The sequence below is a fragment of the Sciurus carolinensis genome, unplaced genomic scaffold (assembly GCF_902686445.1).
Source record: "Sciurus carolinensis unplaced genomic scaffold, mSciCar1.2, whole genome shotgun sequence".
Taxonomy (NCBI): domain Eukaryota; kingdom Metazoa; phylum Chordata; class Mammalia; order Rodentia; family Sciuridae; genus Sciurus; species Sciurus carolinensis.
In genome coordinates this window covers 1,151,704-1,166,965 of record NW_025920157.1, presented here as the reverse complement: position 1 = coordinate 1,166,965, position 15,262 = coordinate 1,151,704, and positions in this window count along the sequence as shown.

Here is a 15,262-nt window from a genome sequence, read left to right as displayed (position 1 = left end):
TCCCCCGCAGTACCACGCCCACTCCCACACCCGATCACATCCAGCGATGCGCTCCCTCTTCCCGGGACTAGGGAGTGTTGGCCATTGGCCATCGGGCAGGAAAGGCCATCAATAAAGTTATTGAAATTGAAGCCGAATTAGGGATCTGGGTTTCCTCCTAAAATGGCTACAAGGCCCTTGGAGCAAGGTCACTCTTGAGCTCCTGCCGCCTGCTACCCATGGCTCACCAGCCCGCCTGCCTCTCTAGCTGCTGCCACCTCGATGGTGGGCGTGCATAGCCTCCAGTGCCTGCACGGTGGTGCTGGATAGACCGCCCCGTGGGGACGCCACAACCGAAGCACCAGAGCTGTGAGCCCCATGCTGCCTGGTGAGTGGACAGCTCAGAGGACGCCAGGGGCTCAGTACCACAGGACCAGTGCAGCTTTCTCTATGGCTGGCTCGTGCAGCATCAGGTGTGCCAAAACATTTTATGAGTCGCATCTCTCTGAGTGGTGACCAGGAGAGGAATAATACCATGGGCTTCATCTCCAGACAGAGGAAATTAGAGGTCAGGGTTCGAGGCTGATACTGTGCAGAGCCACAGGAAGGACTAGTCAGCCCAAATTGGGGTCCTGGGGAATAATTTGATATGGAGTGTCTAATAGTAGATAGACCCTGACAAATTAGTGAATTGTTAGAAGAAGGAGAATGCTCTTATAAGCTAAGAAATAGCATTTTTGCAATGATTAACTCCAGAAGAAATAAACTCCAAGAGAAAGATCAATAAAAAAAAATAACATTAGAAGGCACACAAAATGTATAAAAATGTCACAGACAATTCTAGAGTTGGGAGGAGACCAAGATTTTATGATAATGGAACTTATCATTCCCTATGAGAAAACTTTACTACTCAATATGTATTATATATACAAGACCAGCAGCATTCATGTATCACCTGGGAGCTTGTTACAATCTAAGTAGGATCTGAGGTCCATCCTCATGTACAGAACCAAAATCTGTTTTTTTTTTTATTGTAAACAAATGGGATACATCTTGTTTCTCTGTACATAAGTAGAGGCATACCATTTGTGTAATCATTCATTTACAAAGGGTAATGATGTTTAACTCATTCTGTTATTTTTTACCTTCTCCCCCAACTCTCCCACCCCTCTTTTCGCTCTACACAGTCCCTCCTTTCCCCATTCTTGCCCCCCTCCCACCCCCCATTATGTATCATCATCAGCTTATCAGCAATATCTTTCGTCCTTTGGTTTTTCAAGTTTGGCTTATCTCACAAGATATGCCACTTAGGCATAGTAATGGGGAAGGAAGCCAAAGCTGGAGAACTCCAAGTCACACAGGCCATGGTTTCTGAGTGAGTGGCACTGTTTGTTGTAAAGTACATTCTTGTATTATGAAGTTGAAAATTCTACTTAACATACACTGCACCCCCCCATTATTTGCTCTGTTTCTTTGTGAACTCATCTTCTTGCTGTTGATCAAAAACAGTTTAAGGGAAGAGGTGCAATTTAACTACAACTGCTTGCTCACCCCTCCACATTCTTGACTTCCTGAGTACCTCCTTTTGGTTATACTTACTTTTTCCCCTCTTACCTCCAATTCCTTTGTCTTTCCCCAGGGACTGACTGGGGATTAAACCCAGGGCTATGTGCATGTGAGGCAAGCACTGTACCAACTGCGCTATATTGTGAGCCTTGCTTCTGTTCTCTTAGATGAAGAAAAGCAGCAGCATGGTGATTATCTGATTGAGGAGAGGAGACAAGTATTTGAAGTTTGAATAGGTAGGAGGTGTAAAATAATCAGCTAGAATAGTAGGATAGAGAATTGACTAGAAAACCTAAGTGTTAATGGCAGATTGTACTGAAGGTCTAGGTATGTTTGGTGGTTATAAATTTAAGACAAGCCAATTCACCATAGTGGTATTTTTGTCTTACCATATTTAGCTTTTTGGGTGCAGGCATATACAAAGGTAAAGTTTATCCAAGCAGGTATGGAGAAGGGCAACAAAGGATTTGAGAGTGCATAGCAGGGTGGGATTATAATGCTGGGTGGTGGATTTTAAACCTGTTGGTCTGGGAATTGAAGAGCAGATTGATGGAGAACCCAGTGAAATCAAAGAACTGGCTGATTGCAAGTACCAGAGAGGATGAGCTTAGGAGGTAAGAGATGGTTTGGAGAATAGGATGTTTGACTTTGAGATTTCAGTGATGCTGCATTTATTAGCACTGCCTTATATATGACAATAGGTGTAGGTAGGTGAGGTGAGATGGATCATAAAATCATTGGAATAAGGTTACAGAACTGAAAAATGAGATGACAGAGAGTGTTAAAGGCCCAATTTAATATTCATTCCCTCTTCCTTTTCAATAACCTTGGTATGTTTTCTTTCTATATTAAGACACATTTCTTAGCTTCCCTGGTAGCTAGAAGAAAGGGTATGTCCTTACATTTCTCCTCCCTTCTGTTGGACTGTTCATTAAATGACTGAAATCCAGAAGTCACCTTGGACCGTGAGGTAGCTGAGAATAATACAGCAGAAAAAAGAACTATGGAGCTGTTATATATCAGGCCTGTATACCTCTGAACATTTTTATGTGAGAGGGAAATAAGCTTCAGTCTTGTTTACATCATTTTATGGGGATTTTTCTATTATATATAGCCAAATCTAATCCTAACTAATATGTTGGATTGATGAAAGCTATAACCTAGGTACTAATGTCAACTGCAGGAGTAGTTATGTTTACAGAGAAAGGCACAAAACTTGATACTAAAATATTTACAGAAAGAAGGGGAGTAAATGGGTCTGAAAATAACTACAATGAGAGGTGGTGTCCAGTACTTCAAAGGAGCAGGATCAACATAAAATGCAAAGTGGGGTATATGTCTTCTTCATTCTTCATGCTGCCTAGAGTTCCTCATTGCTGTTTCTCTTTACTTTATTGAATCCTCCTGCTCAGTTAGATTATGTTTTATTAGATCAACTTAATTTGAGAGTAATCAGGTAAACACATAGTACTAGAAATGAATGGTATAGTTAATGTTCTTCCTGTAAGAAAATTTCACTAGAATGTAGCTCTGGGTCAAATCCTGAATCAAATAAATACATTTCTTTTTTTAAAGTAATTTTTATTTTTGAAATAGTTTTTGATTTAAGAAAGGTTGAAAAATATTTCAAAGTTCTTGGATATACCACACCCACTTTTTCTTCTTGTTTACACATTATTATGGTACATTTGTCACAACTCATAAACCAACATTGACACATTATTAGTAATCAAAATACCTACTTTACTTATATTCACCTATTTTTAAAATTGATCCTCTCTTCATTGCAGAATACCCATTACATTTGTATGACAGATCTCCTTAGGCTCCTCTATACTGTGACAGTTGATAAAAATTTCCTTGTTTTTGATGACTGTGAAAGTCTTGAGGTGGTCTGGTAGTTTGTAGAATATTCCTCAACTTCAGATTATTCTTACTTTTATTATGGTTAAACTGGGTTATCATTTAGGGGAGGAAGACCACAGAAGTAAGTGATCTTCTTGTCATATCATTTCAAGGGTACATACTTCAGTATGACTTATCACTGTTGATATTAATCTTGATCACCTAGCTGCAGTGGTATTTTTCAAATTTTTACACTGCAGTCACTTTTTCCTCCTTTCCACACTGTAATTTTTGGAAGGAAGTCAATCTATGCAGTCCATTTAAGAAGTAGAAAATTGTGTTCCATATCCTTGAGAAGAAACTATATAAGTTCAGAATTCTTTTTTATGGCAGAGTTGTCTCTTTCATATCATTTATTAATTTATTCATTCATTTATTTAATCATTTATTTATATCACTATGGACTCATGTATTTTTATGTCTTATATTCTAATACTAGGTTATCTATTTTATTTTTCAAATTTTCTACTATATTTTTGCTCTGGTGTCCCTTTGACATAAGCTTATTCAGTTTGTTTTGAGCACTTTCTTACTCTCTGGCATTACAAGAATGCATTTTTCTTTGGTACCCAGATTTAATACAATTGGAAAAATTTACATAAATATATATGAATACATGTATATGATCTAAATATAAAGAGCAACATATGTAAGTAGAATATTAGTACATATGCATCAATAACTAAGGATTTGCATCTTGAGTTGTTTTGAGTGCAATATTCTATTCACATCTTGCTTTCAGCTTGGTTGAGAAAATGAGCAATGATTTCATTTTTGGTAGTCTTACATAGCAGAAATCAAATCAATTTAAAAATAAACACTTTAAAGAGGAAATTGGGGTGTTATTAGTAATAATTAAGAATTATTAGAGGATTATTAATTCAATACATTTACATTCTAAAACAGAGGTAAGTTTATATTATAAAAGGAGAAAATTCACATTACAATAGTTGGCAGCTACTTATTTCCTAAAGTAAAACTCTAATTAGATTCAATCTGGAAACTGAGATCAAAAAGGATAGGACAGCTACTTTTAAAAAAATCCCAATTGTCTAAACCAACTAGAACCCATGGGTTGATGCTAAATTATTAAAACAACCTATGAGCCTAGGAAGTTGAAAGTAATTTCTTTATTAAGAAAATAAAGACATGTTGCTTAGGGAGAGGAGCAAAATAGACTACTTACCAGGTACATTAGTAAATAGTAAGTAAAACATAATGTCTTATCATAGACAACTATGTTAAGACCATTATTTATCTTATCTCTCAGAAAACATATATTTAGTTATAATATTAAAAACAAACAAAAATTGAGCTTTTAAAAGAAAATCAAATCCTATCAGAATAATTACATGGAATCAGACATTTTTTGGAGATGCTGATTTAGGGTCCCCACCATAATATTTGATAATCAACATGCCTAAGGACATAATATAAAAATGACTAAAGAAGTCCCTGAGTTCACAGTCTAGAAATTATTGAAAGAAAAAAGTGACAGATTACAAGAGTAAGGGGAGATGAACCAACACAAATGAAAACCCAGGATTTCATTATAGAAAAAAGCAGAAAGAGGATCAATGCTTCTGAAAGAGAAATAAAAGTATTTTCTGGGAAATTTGAAGCTGAGAGTTATTCCATCTTGTTAGGTTTGGAAACCATCTCTAGATTGAGCTTCCCAATGAAAGTCAGGGCATTGACAATGGGACATGTAAAAATAAACCATAATCACCTCAAAGAAAATAACAACTAGCATAAACCTGCCCATTCTCTTTGTTGAAGCTGTGGAATTACTCTTTTCAATTACTCCTGTCTTCATAGATTTTCTGATATGATCAGCTCTGGTTAAGATGGTTTTTCAAATTCCTTCCCTCTTTCCAGGGACATGAGATGAAACTGGAGTGGAGTACAGGGTCCCCAAAATAACTGTAATGCTAATTTGGGGTCAGTGAAGGCCAGAGACAGATTAGACTTGACTCCCACCAAAACAGTAATCCCTTCCATGGTATCCATGTAGACTCCCTGAATCATATGATATTGGCTCTTCACATACCCAAAAGTAGAGAAGATAAAAGTCATGGCCTATCAACAAGGCAATCAATTATATGATCAATCAATCAGTGATTTCTGATTGCTGGTATTGATTTTATATTGGACTATTAGCTGTAGTAAATAGTGAAAAAAGATATTTGTCACCATCCTTAAAGATCTTACAAATCTACTAGTAAGAGATAAGATATGTATACATGTAACAGAACTCAAGGGTTTTGCTAAATATTGTGAGTTTGACTGATAACAGAAATGTAAAAAAGGGCATTTAAGAGAGAGCTATATTTGGCCCTTGAGGATGTGAAAGATATAGATGAGAACAAAGAAAAGTATAAAAAATCAGGGAACAGTAGCAAAGTGAAAGAATAAAGAAATATTCTTTATTCAAATAAAGAATGGGTCAAAGAATATTTATGGTCAATGCCAAGATTAGTAGAAAACAAGAATGGACAGCATTCCAGATTCAGAAGACTGTTGCAAAAGAGGGAACTCACCACAAAGATCCTCAAACATGGGATTCTCAATTATTTTATGAGAGCAATGGTGGTGGGGTGGTGGGTGTTCACAGATCAGGGCTTACCAGGGAAAATGTTAACTTGGAATCCTGAAAGGATGAGGGAGGGTGAATTATCCTCAAAAGGAAGTGGCCCTCCAGATGGAACCAGATGAAATGATTATAGAAAGTGCTTTTGTAGAGCTAAAGAGACTTTTTAATGGGAAAATGTGGTGAACAGTAAAATATGTGGAAGAAGTGTGACTAGGGGACTTTCACTTGCTACTTTCTGTAATAAAAAGAAAGAACAACATAACACAAAGGAAATAAGAGGAAAGTCAAAGTAAGCTGATTGAGGGATCCAAAACCAAGGACAGGAAAAAAATGATTAGAAAATAAATTTTAGGTAGAATTCTTGAGATGGAATTCTGAAGGAACTGATAGATGGTCAAGTAGTACTTTATCAAAATGGGGCTGGAGTTTTGAAGAGATTAAATAGGAAAGAATTTGATAGCTTTGCTTTCTGGAGATGATATTAACTCAGGTGTTTGTATGCATGCTTTTATTTATCTTATAGCAGTAGGTCAAGAGCTGGAGTTTTCATGAAGGTTTCACAAAAGGATTCACTAGTTCCAGCCTTGCAGGATTGTTATGAGGATTAAATAAGCTCCATGTACATGAAATGTTGAATGTAACTGTCAACCCTTAATAAAGTTCAAATTATATCCTTGGGGACTGATTATAGTCAGAAGGTGGTGGGATAAGAATAAGTCAAAGAAAGGACAGCAGAAAATTCCAAATAAAAGAGTTTAGTGCCAGAAAAGAAGGGAAAGAAAGCACTCCAAGGGAAAATGTTTAAAAATGCCAAGCTCAGTAGTGAGAGATTGGAACCTGGTCATGGATGACTTTCAAGGGAACAGTGTCAGGAGTAAGTAGGTGAGTTTAAAATGCAGGGACTCTGGGGAAAAAGGGGAGAGGCCTGAGAGCATAGGATGCAGAAACTTTAGATGTTTTGGCAATGAAAGAGAGGAAGAAAATAGGAGAGCACCTGGTGAAGATAAGAAGATTAAATAAAAAATTATTTTATCTTCCTCCAAGATAGGGGAGTTATGCTAGTGTAGTCAGTTGCAGAAAACCACCATTTGGGGACTTCAACAATCAATTTCCACTTTTTATGAATAAAAATAATCCTAGGATTGAGCTCAACTTCAGACTTCTGAATCATTGTTTTCACCAAAGCACTAAGCAGCCAACTGATGTTATTACCTTTCCATGTCACATGGATTTTTCATGCTCCAAACCAGTCTAACCTGAATGTGCTATTCACCTGATGAGAGCCAGCAAAGCAGTCACTTCAGATTTGTAATTCTACTTAACAGATTTGAAATTATCATTAATTCAACATACTCTTCCTTCCTTTGGCAGCTCTATTACTGCTTCAAGTAATTCCTCCCAAAATAACATACCTAACTTTTTTCTCCATGAGTTTTTTCTACCTAACTTTTCTTTTAAGTCCTAAACATAGTCTTTATACCCTTTTCTTCAGTTTTCTCTCCTTTCTCATTTGCATTTAACTGTTAGTGATATTTCCCCATTCAGCTGTCACCAATATTGTTCCATTTTTAATCAGAATTCTCAAATTAACAAGAAGAAACTGAAATGTAGCAAAATATTGTTTGTTTTAAGAAATACATAGAAAGAGTTACCATACATCATCCTGGGAGCATTTCTTATCTTTTTGCCATTTCCTCTTGAATTTTAATTATACCTGCCATCATTTCACTTTGTGAGGAAAATTTCTTTAGCCCTAAAGAAAAAAAAATGAAATTTGAGTGTAAATTACCTAGTAAAAACATTGATCCTATTAATAATTACTGTGTTATGAGAAATTCAAAGAAATATAGGATAATTTTCTGTACTCAAAGAGATTATAGTTTGCTTGATTACCTGATCCTGCCACCATCAAAATATAATAAGTAGAGCATACCTAATTGGAAAAACAGAAATCTGAAATGTTCCAAACCCCAGTACTCTTTGAACACTGTCAATATGTCACAAGTAGAAAATTCAGCACTTGACCTCATGTGATAACTCACAATCAATAAACAGGAACATTAAAACTATTGTATAAAATTAGCTTAATGCTATGTTTATAAGGCACATATGAAAAATAAGTGAATTTCATTTTTAGATTTGGGTTCCATCTCCAAGATAGGTCATTATATATATGCAAATATTTCAAACTCTGAAAATACATGAAGTTCAAAATACCTGTATTCCTAAGCATTTCAGATAAAGAATATTCACCTGTATCAATATGTGTAGCTTACTTTATTCTGCTTTGTCTTAACATGTTTACTGTACTCTGCTTTCCAACAAACTTCTGCCTCTGCCCTAACATAGTCTTTGAATTTGTAAATGAAATATGGACACATGGAAATGACAAATGGTCTTAAAAGCACATGGAAAATGAGATACAAGGTCAAAGGCAAGTTGGATGTGGTGACACAACCTGCAATCCCAGAACTTGGGAGGCTGAAATAGGAGGATAATTTGAGTCCAGGGGTTCAATCAGTCTGAGCAATGTAATAAGACACCATCTCAAAAAAGGAGGGTACTGGAGAAATTCACCTACACAGGTATCTTAATAACAAATGTCTTTTATACAATGGAGAGTAAAGGAAGTAAACATAAATTCTCAATCACATTTTATGCTAAACTCCTATGGAAGATAAGCCTCATCTTCTATCCTCTTTTATTAGATAGGAGTTTTTGTGGGGGTAAGGCCAAATGTAACTCATAATACCCAATCTTGACAAATAAATTTAAGCATTAATGTATAAACAGTTCCTGTAGTAGGATCTAAAACTAAGGACATGGCTAGACAAAGGCAGAATCACATTTAAGTTCATATAAACAACTCTAGCTCAAACAATTAGCCTTTGCCCAGATATATAGCCTTATGACCAGATATGTAGGCACTATGCCATGTAGAAAATTTAAGCCACAATCCTAAAGTGTTACTCTCTAAAATTCTGGAATGTAGAATTTCATTACAGGAATGTGTCTTACTCAGTCCAATCCTTCTTTCTACAATACAATATCAAGTGATCATCTCATTCCTCCTTAAAAGTCTCTGATCTTGGAGCTCTCACTGCCATCTAAGGAGATGATATAATTGATTTCTGTAGTTGCTGGAACATTATTCTTTGTACTGATCCCCAAAACTACTTCTATTCTACTTGCATCATTGGAATTAGCTCTTCCTTCTGGAGCCACAGAATTGAATTTTAACACCTGATAGGTCTTAAAATATATGAAAAGCACCTGTCATAACTACTTTTAATTTTCTCATTATCTGGCTAACCAGCACAGGTTCCTTATATAACAGGTTTCATGTTCTCTGACATTCTAGTTGCCCTTTTCTGGGCACACTGCATTAACTATGCTGATATGCTCCTCCTGAAACACAGAAGTCAGAAATTCAATTCTCAGAGCTTACTGTGTTTTTTGATGTCTTTTCTTATTTTAGCTATGGAAATTATTGCTTATAAATCAATAAGGAAGAATGGGAATGTTTCCTTTGAAATTAATCACAGGTCTTTTAGGATGCTCAAGAAATACATTTTGAGAGCTTATTTCCAATTACTTCTTACAGGGTATTCATAGAAGTGATATCAAGAAAGTTCCTGGCTGCCATGCAAGAAATTTGCATTTAATGTAGGCTATAGAGAACCACTGAAGGATTTTGACTGGGAGAGAACTCAAATCAGATTTGCAATTTAAAATACATATCAGAGGGAGTAAATAAATGCAAGATTAAATCTTGCATTTATTAGCTTGAAACTTTATGGAGGAGGAGGGGATAGAGATTTCTTGGTGGTGACAGGGAATCAGTTCATAAACAATAACAAAATCTGTTAAGATTTGATGGACAAATATATTTACAACATTCTGTGATGCAGTTCTCTTTGAGTTCATTAACTTTCAGTATTATCTTGTTTAGACACATATTGTACCATATTTCTTATTTCCTCCAAATCTTTCTCCCCTTTTTATATTCCTTGATTACAATAATGGCCACAGAACCTGGGCAGATTCTTTTCTCTCTTATCCCCAAATGTATTCTGCCACCAAATCCTTACAAAAGTTCCTATGAAGTTTCATTCAAGTTTGTCTCCTCCTATTCATTTATATTGCCATTACTTTGATTTAAAGGCTTCATGAGGTCTTACTTGGGCTGATGTTCCCATTTTACTCCCTCTAACATGTATTCTATTTGCAAATCTGATTTGAGTTCTCCTGTCCAGTTAAAATCTTTCAGTTGTTCTCTATAGCGTACTTTTAAAAAAATTACTTGCATGGCAGCCAAGAACTTTCTTGATATCACCTCTATTAATACCCCTGACTTCATTTTCCTTAATTCCTTTACTTTATTTATTTTTTTATTTTGCAGTACTGGAGATCAAACTCAGGGCCTTGTGCTTGTGAGGCAAGCACTCTACCAGCTGGGCTATCTCCCCAGCCCTTTCCTTAATTCCTATAACATTATTTCCCAACATTCTCAATTACTTGTAATACCCAGAACTCAAGTTACTGTCATTTCCCCCTAACTTTATATAAATATTGGTGATATTCCAACTCATACATCAAACTTTCCTGTTTCTTTTAGTGTGTAGTCATGGAAGAATTGGATACTTGTTGCCCACTGTTCCCATAGTAGCTCCTCTACTTTGGTACTAGACCATCTGCTTTGGATGAAGTAAATATCTGTGAAGTGAATGAACACATTAAATGTTTCTTGCCTGTCTTCCTTCTATGCCTCTGACTTACATGAAAATAGGGATTTTTTGTTTTTTTCTGCACCTAGGAAATCATATATACTGAGAGATCAGTAAATGTTTGCTGAACAATGTTATTGAAGAACAGTGAGTAATTGAAGTTTATTTTCCCAGGGTCCCAAGACAATGTGGGAATGAAGACAGCCTAAATTAAGCTCTATGGTAATGAGTCTTTCAAGGTCTACTCTCAGGAGTAAGGCATATTGTATTTGTGTAATCCTGACTTTCTGAAATCCTGACTTGCCCTGCTCATTTGGTATAATGTAATAAGAAAAAGAGGTATGGCTGCCATACTGGTCTTCCAGAAAAGTTCAGCCCTTTAACATGAAGAGAAATTGTCCAACGCACTTGATAACCTGAAATCTTATGAAGTTTCTACTACAGAACTCAGAACTTCATTTGCTTGAAGGCCATACTGTATTCATTAGAAGTGACATTTATTAGATACCTTCTATGTGCTAGGCATTGGTCTAGCCTTGGAATAGAATGGTAAATAAACATGATTATTTAAAGATCTTTCAATATACTAATAAAGGAGGGAGAAAATATTCATAGGTTTGTCCTGTATAAACAGAAAGTAAAGGGAGGGCATACTAAGAACAGAACATCAGAAACAAAAGCTCTGGTTAGAAGGATATCTGCTATATTGTTACTTAGTAAGTAAGTCATCCAGTGCTTCTAGAAGACTTGATGTGTGGTAAAGGCTAGTAAACAATGAACCTGAAAAAGCAGGTTAGACCAATCTGTGGTGGAACCTAAATGTCACCCTATGACATTATACCTTCTGGTAATACAAAAAATTGGTATAGCTTGATATGGTTTTCAAGGAAAGAAAGTTGCTGAATGAAAGAACCCTTGTGAGACTGGCAAAACAGGCAAAGAACAAAGAAACTTGATTTAATTCATGGCAAGAATGTGGGTTCAGTGTTATAGAAAAGGGTGAATATTTCCCTTGACAAGAGGGCAATCATTCCAGAGAATGAAGGAAGAAGGAAAATGGGATTTAGTAGAGGAAAGACAGGCCAAAGAAGAGGACAGACTGAGCTGGGCAGGCTTGAAAGACTAGGAGAAACTAGGTTAAAGATAAACTTAGTGAAGATAAAATTCAGGAATGAGAAAGACAAGAATTTGGTAGGTAAACAGGTAAGTCATGGCTAGAATAAAAAACTCAGGGTTCCTGTTGGAAGTTTGGTAAAGTCATAAGGATTATTTGAAGACTTTTTTTTTGCAAAAGCTGGAAGAATGTGTGCTAGGCTTCTGCAACCATAAGAACCTGAAATTTTTGTACATTTTCCTTTGGATCACCTACTCTCATACCCATAATGAAGATTCTTCCAAATACTCATGTTTCCACTTTCTCTTCACAAGTACTTGGGCATGGAATAAGAGTCCCATTTGCTTCAAGCATACTAAGATGCTCTGACCTATGTTGATGAATTTTTCTCCCCTTACTTAATTGATCTAATTAAAGTATCCATTTAATATGACTAGAATTAAGCCAACCATGGGACCTTGCATTTGGTGGTCCAGTGCTCTTAAATAGTACATGATCTACTGCATAGACTATAAGAAATTAAGAAATTTTAGACATTTAGAAAGATGTTTTTTACCTATTAACTATATAGCACTATATTTTTTCCCTCTGACATCATGAGGATCTCACTAGTAAGCAGTAACCTATAATTCCAATGAAATCACTGAATAGTTTTTTTTTATTGTAAACAAATGGGATACATGTTGTTTCTCTGTCTGTACATGGTGTAAAGGCATACCATTTGTGTAATCATAAATTTACAATACTAGTAATGATAACAAATTTTATTATGATGATTATAGGATCAAAGAATTTCTTCTTTAGAAAGAAACTTCAAAGTCATCTGGCTTTTCTCTTTTCTGAGGCTTAACTCTCCTCCATTCACCTCTGTTCAAATGGCCATCTAACCATGTGACATTCTTTTGCTATTATGTTTGGATTTCTCACAATTTCAGAGGCTGCCCAAGAAAAGGCCTTGTTGATCTAGGTATTAGACTAAAAACACTTTCCCTATTAGAAGAAAAAGTAGGCCCAACTCTCTATCATGTCAGCTCAGGAACCAACATGATACATCCTCCTTAAGACTCCTAAAGTAGAAGTAAAATCAAGAATCAGTAAATGGGATGGCATCAAATAAAATCCTTCTTTGCAGCAAAGGAAACAATCAAAAGTGCTCTCAGAATGGTAGAAAATCTTTACCATCTACACCTCAGAGCATTAATCTCAAGGATATACAAAGAACTCAAAAAAATTTAATACCAAAAATCCCCAAAAACTCAATCAATAAATGGGCAAAGGAACCAAACAGGCACCTCACAGAAGAAATTCCAATGGTCAAAAAATATGAAAAAATGGTCAACATCTCTAGTAATGAGAGAAATGCAAATTAAAACTATACTGAGAGTTTATACAAGTAACAGCAAATGTTGGCAAGGATGTAGGGGAAAATGTTCACTCATACATTGCTGGTGGACTGCAAACTGGTACAACCACTGAAGAAAGCAGTATGGGGATTCCTCAGAAAACTTGGTATGGAACCATCATTTGACCCAGTTATCGAGTTATCCCACTCCTTGGTTAATACCCAAAGGACTTAAAATCAGCAGACTACAGTGACACAGCAACATCAATGTTTATAGCACTCAATTCATGATAGCAAGGCTATGGAACCAACCTAGGTGCCCTTCAACAGATGAATAGATCAAGAAAATGTGGTATATATACACAATGGAATATTACTGAGCCATAAAGAAGAATGAAATTATGGCATTTGCCAGTAAATAGATGAAACTGGAGAATATCATGCTAAGTGAAATAAATCAGGAGTAGGGTTGTGGTTCAATGTTTGGGTGCTTGGTTTGCATGTGTGAGATCCTGGGTTCGATCCTCAACACTGCATAAAAAATGAATAATATAAAGGTATGATGTCCATATACACCAAAAAAAAAGTTAGAAAAAGAAATTAAACAGTCCCAATAAATAAAAGGACAAAGTACTCTCTGATATGTGGATGACAACTCATAACAGGGGAGGGGAGGGAAGAAAATTATGGATGTTCACTGGATTAGACAAGGGGAATGAAGGGAAATGAGGAGGATGAGAATGGGAAAGACAGTAGAATTAATTAGACATAACATTCCTATGCTTATATATGAATGCAAGACCAGTGTAACTCCACATCATGTTCAACCCCAGAATGGGATCCTAATTGGAATGGGTTGTACTCAATTCCATGTATGTATAATATGTCAAAATACACCATACTGTCATGTATATCTAAAAACAATAAATTAAGAAAAAAACCTTTATATGGACAAAAAAGGAAAAGGTCTTGTCTTTTTTATTTTTTAATGTTAAGCTGATATTATGCAACCATCAAGATTTCACTCCTTGGTTCTAGTTTGACTCTTTGCCCTACTAAGTAGTTATTCCTTCAAATATTTGAAGGGAACTCTCAGATCTCCCCCAGATCTTAACTTCTTTGGCCTAAACTTTTCCAGCAAATCCATCTGTATTTCAAATGATATGTTTTCACATTCCTTAAATCATTCTTATCTCTCTCCTTATTCAATGAATTCCAGTTTCACTTTTATAATGTTTTCAGGTGGTAGTCTGATCAGTTTAGAGAACAATTATGTGTTTTGGGACATAATAATATTTTGATGATGCTAGATTTAATCATGCCTTTTAGAAGCCTTATCCTCTGCTGACTCATATTGAGCCTACTATCCCAAACCTCAAAGTTTTTTTTCTAGTACTCCTAGCCAAAACTGAAAGAAGGTATGTAAAGGGGGTGTGAGGATTTGAAAGTTGAATAATCTACATTCTGACTACTCTCCCACCAGGTGTTAACTTGCTGTCTGAAATTAAGTCACAACATTTCTATATTTGACATTCTCTATAATGAAAGATGTCATTCTTTTACTTCACAAATACATGCCAGTTGTCCAAAATTTAGATGAGTAGAATCATCTGGGGAGCAATTTTGTCTAAAATCTTTCACCTGTCCCACCCAGATGTACTGAATAAGCATCACAAGGGATGATATCAAAGCATCTCTTTGTTTGGAAAATATCCCAGGTGATTATAATATATGTTTATGGTTATAAATTACTACTTTAGAGTCACTTAAAAATAAACATTCTCATACTAACTGTATGCCAGATATTATGCAATCCTCAAGATTTCAGTCACACACACTGCTATTTAAAAGCAAGTACATAAACACATAAACATCATCAAATAATTAAGTAGTCAATTTGTGTAGTCACTTACCTTAAATACTTGAGTGGCCCAGTGTCCTTGGAGCTCTGCAATGAACATAATGGCTCCTAAGGTTTGAATCAGGCCTCTGATAGCAAGATTGACTTTTCTAGGTTGGGGGGAAGACTTTTTTAT